Source organism: Leptosomus discolor, chromosome 8 (genome assembly GCF_034619465.1).
Source record: "Leptosomus discolor isolate bLepDis1 chromosome 8, bLepDis1.hap2, whole genome shotgun sequence".
NCBI lineage: Eukaryota > Metazoa > Chordata > Aves > Leptosomiformes > Leptosomidae > Leptosomus > Leptosomus discolor.
In genome coordinates this window covers 28,111,473-28,116,858 of record NC_141398.1, presented here as the reverse complement: position 1 = coordinate 28,116,858, position 5,386 = coordinate 28,111,473, and positions in this window count along the sequence as shown.

The following is a 5,386-nucleotide window of genomic DNA, read 5'->3' as shown; positions in this document are numbered from 1 at the left end:
TTTGCTGGTTTGGGCAGGGGAAGGAAATGCTCTGATGATCAGCTGCTTGAGGACAATATCAGTTGCAAAGGCTTCTTCCTATCCAGGCTGCTCAGCTATACAGCCAAGTTTGGCAACTCCAGCTCAACTAACTTATAACTACTCTCATATATTCGATTAAAACAGAGGAAAGAGACATCCACATTATTTAGGAAGAAAACCACCTTTGATCCATTCTTTTTTTACATATATATATGTTTCCAAGTGAAGCCAATATAGAGATGCACATCCTAAATGCACTCGGTTCAGTGACATCAGCTCCAGCAGGGACTGAACTATTTGCACTCCAACGGAATTTGACAGCAAAAAGCCTACGCGATATGTGAGAGGTGTCTAAGGGTAGAGATGCTTTGGCAGTGGTGTTGTTGCCTTTCAAAAGGCTAGTATGTAATGTGATCTGTGCTCTGAAGAGAGTAAGGGTCCTTACAGGGACCTTAAACGAGGCTGCTTGAAATTACTATGTCTTAAGGTGAGCTTTTCAGATTAAAACCTCTATTGCTTGAAAAGACTTTGATGTCAGGCAGGAAGTCAATAGACTTGTTAAAAAACAAATACACTAAAGAAGGAGACACTGGAATGCAGATATTTGAAAAAATTAGAACCCCTTTCTCTAGCCTATGTTTCAGCTACCACACAGTTAGCTCTTTATAGACAAGCAATTCTCTCCATAGCCAATATCTTAATTTACTTCTGCATTTATTGAGACTTTACTAATTTGCCACAAACTAAGAGGCTCTTATGTTTTACTATGATCTGGTCATACAAATTCCAAAATACCACGTTTGATAGAGAGACTCAGTTCTTTGCTTTGTTTGCCTGCCAGTAAATGCCTCAAAACCAGTGATCAGTATTTGCAACTCAAACAGTTTGTTTAAGTTTTGCTTTTGCAAAAGGCTTTCATTACTTTCAGAAAGACAACATTGGACAAAGAAGAAATAGCATGACTGGGAATAGGATTTGCCTAGGCGTAGGTCTGAACTGTTGAACATTTTTCATGTTGGTTAGAAAAATAAAAACAGAATTAAAAAGAAAGAATAAAACCAGAACTTCTCATCTCAAATCAACTATACTCCACATGAGCAACAAGCAAATCAGTATGGATCACCTTGACGGAGAAACGCTGCCTCTGAAATACAAAGAAAAGGTTACCTTGGACAAATGACGGTCATAGATTGACCACACATATGTCAGTCTGCACTTGTGCTGTACCTCTTATAGAAATCAACAAGTAAAGTCAGCCAGGTGGTTGGAAAACAGCCAGACTGCTGCTTTACTCAAAGGATAAGTGACTTTTTGTGATCCTGGTGCATTATTTCTTTTGCCAATTTCAGTTCTCCATCCTTTAAACAGGGAGTTTGAGCAGTTAAAGCATATAGCAAGTTCTGAATATCTAACACACTAAATAGCCTTCAAAATTGCATCTGTTCACTAAAAGAAGAACATGAAAGGTCTTCATTTCATTTTTAGGTACCAAAGATGTCTTTTAGAGTCAATCACAGCTGAAGTTTTCAAAAGTTTCCAAAGGCATTCTCCCACAGTCATTTATGAATCAACATGTACTCAGTGTTGATAAGCTAATTCAGGAGCTTGTTCTCCAATTACCACAGGTTAATAAAGGAAAGAAGTTCCTAGGTACATTTGTCACCTTCTGAGAGCAGCATGTTACTGTGAGTGAAAGGTGAACTGTGTCCATGCACGACCCTAAAACATGGATTGAAATCTCTTCTTTACATAACAGACATTACCAAGAGGTGACCACCACGTGTTATTGTGCACAGCATGTTCACTCAGTAGACTGAGAAGGCTAAATGATTTTTAAATAAGAAACAAACAAAAAAAGACACGGAGTTAAGGGATCCCTATTTCATGGAAAGAATAACATACAGGACAGCAGTTAAAAAAATAAAAGAATACCGAAGCAAAGAACATCACGTCGGTTCTAGCAGAGAGCAGTTGTGTTGGATCCCCTTTGCCTTCTTCCATTCATTTCCATCAGAAACAGGAACTAAACCCTCCTGACAGTTTCACATCTGCAGAAGCCTCTGTTAGACAGAAACTTCCAGGAGAGGTGTTTGCATGTCTGTAAAATGGCCAGGTTTGAAGAGCTATTTATCTTGGATGAAACATCCCTGCAGGAGTTCACAGCAAGCTTTCCCCCTGTCCCCCACACCCCCCGCACAAAAAGAACATTAAAGGTTTATTTGCATCCAGCTAGGTCTCCTGCTTTGGGGGGATTTAATAGGCAAAGCCTGTCAGCCACAAGGATCCTCTCTAAAAGAACATTATCTTGTAAAAGCAAGAAAATTATTTTTTAAAAAAAGAGATACAGATAGCAATGGTAAAATCATGTGTTATATTAGTGCACACAGCCACATATGTTAAACATTTAAATCTCTCCTAACAGTTGCCCAGGGAAACGTTATGTGAAACACCTCAAACCAATACTATAAACACTAATAAAAATTTTAAGCTCTGTGAGGTAAGATTCTATTATCAAGTATCATCTGTAAAGTCCTATTGATTTAATATTATGCCATGACATACAAAAATGCCGGACACTTTTAAAATGTAGAAAGCAAACTACAAAAATGCTTCATTAAAAACTCATCAGTATGTGTTAGTAGTTCTGTCTGAAGCTGAAATGAACTGGAAGAGAGAACTGCTGCATAGTGGCTAGAAAAGAGGACTAAACGAAAGAAAGCTAACATCAGCTTGCTTTCTGGGCTCAGAAAGCTCTTGCCTGTAACTTCTTCACAGCTGGGAATCTATGATCCCTGCCTCTTGATCTGTAAACTGGAAATAACCTTACATGTTCAGATACCTTTCAAGAGTTCAGTGAGAATGAACTACTTAAAGGAAAGTCTTCTGTAAAAAATAGTTTGACATTTATTTCTTTGTGCAGTGGATTATTACCGCAGCTACTTTATGAAATTCAATAATACTATATGTAAATATTTTGAGAATTTTTAAATAACTAAATACCTGAATGCACTTTTACTAGTCATTAAAAGAATCTCTTGGCAACTGCACATATCATCAATGCACAAAATAAGCTTTCTTATTTTCACCTCAGAAATTTTAGTGATGGCTGGCCATTGGATACGCCCAGCACCAAAACTGCTGAAGAGTCTGGTGGAGATTAAGGGTACAAGCTGCAGCAATGGTTACCCTTCATGAACTGAAAACAAAGAAACACAACTAACCAAAATACTGTAAAAAGCAAACAATTCCAGTTTTGAAGATAACACAATTCCTCATATGCCTAACATCGCCTAATGCTACATTTCAGAGTAGTAACACTAGGCCACTGCACCATGGCAGTGACAATGTCAGCCCAACGGCTGATGCTGAACCCTGGGAATTTTTGCACAAAGGTGTAACAAACACCTGCACTATATAATATAGTGCTAATCAACTGTGAAAATGGATGGTATTTATAATCTGCCAAAAGAGTTTTATTTCTTCCATACAATTGCTGCTCTATCAATGTTGAATTCTTTGAGTGGCTTTTATACAAAAAATTAACCCATATTTCTTTTTATTTCAAGTTCAGTTAAAAAAGGCCTTGAAGCGGCATGTGTAATTTTCAAAGTATAGAGGCACCTAAAATTTGGAAGAAAGAGCAACAAAGTAGCACTGGATAAGCTGCTGCTACTGTGCCTTTCACGTTTTTAACCTGTCTGCAGATGTGATAGCGAGTCTGCAAGAGATGTGACAAAACTCTGTACTTTGTATAGACATAGATAAAGGTGAAGATCGGACATGGTAGAAACTAAAGACTTCCTTTTGCTTTCTCTCTTGAACTCAAACTGCTGTCAGTGTTATTTTCGCTGCACACACAAATATGGAAAGCTGGCTAGCACTAGGAAATTATCACAGTCAAGTCTGTTTGCTACCCCTGCTCTGTTAGCTGTCTGCTTCTGAACAGCGAGTCTCTGGTTCAGATACCTGAACTGAGCTTTTAGCATGTTCTGACCCAAAGCCTGTGACGGACACAAGGACCTCAAGTTTCACAGCATCTGGATGTCAGTCTCATAGGCACCAAAGAAAAACATTCAAACAGTCTCTAAAAGTAAAAAGTGGTAATATTTGCTTTTTTTAACTTCTCATGACAACTTATCAGTGCAAAGAAAGACTGCTTTCTGTTTTAAAAAGTTGTTCACTTAGCTTCAGCAACTCTTAGTCCTCTGATCACACTTCTGAGATGTTAACTACTCTGCCTTACCTTAACTTCTTCTACTGGACCCACATTAAAAGTTTTCCTACCCTTCCCTGCTTTTTTAGCCTGTCTTTTCAATGTCATTCAGTTCAGTTCTTCGTACTTCCTAACAATTAAAGGCCCAGACAGAGCACCTCATAAGTTTATGGCTCCTGGCAGCAAACATTATAAACAGAGCACAAGTGAAAATGTTTGAGTTGTCGAGTCTTACTCCATCTGTCTTGAGCTGTAAGCCATGTACTGGGATATGCTGCATTTCGTGAAGACTGCTATCGCTGAACCTTATCCAGAGAACACAGAACAACCTCCCTCGATCACTCAGAGACGCGTTATATGAAATTGTATGGAATCTAGGTAAAAGTGGATAGTGCATGATGTATTTCAAGTTATATCTATACTGAATTTTCCTACACATCTATTACTAAAATAGTGGAAAGATGTGGAGGAAAGTCAGCTGTCTTCACGCAGTTAAAAGACAACGTGGACCAAATACCATTCTTGAAGTTGTACGAACGTTTGTTTCACACATTGAGCTTATTCTTGAAAACTCCCAGTGCTGGAGCTTCCATAACTTCTCTAAGCAACCTGATGCAGTGCTGACAACTTTCTCTGTTAGAGTTTTCCTAAAGCATGATCTAAATTTCCCTTGGTGCAATCAAAGTTGATTTCTTCTTGCCCCATCCATGGATGACAAGAACAGTTTATTCTCTTCTCTTTTGCAGATACCTCTTATGTACTTGAAGATTATTATTGCATCTCCCCTCCCAGTATTCTCTCAAGTATATAGTTATATTGCACACAAAAATATATTACAATTTTCTAGAAGTGATCAGTACTGAGAAAAAAGGGGAAAAATTTTCTTGAATATTCTTCTGAAGAAGTTGCCTTCCTACATGAAAAGAAATTGAAGACAGTCTGTATATGTCTGTGGATATATAAGTTCCTTTGTGAAAATGGTACAAGTCAACATGTTATGCTGTATCTCCCAGAAAAAAAAAATAAGACTTGACTTTCCTTTGAACATGTTCATTTCCTCTTCTACTAAAAAAATTGCTCAAATCCCTAAAAATTAAATCTCAGGACAGATAAAAGAAAAACATCAACTCATAAACGTACAGCAGGAATCAA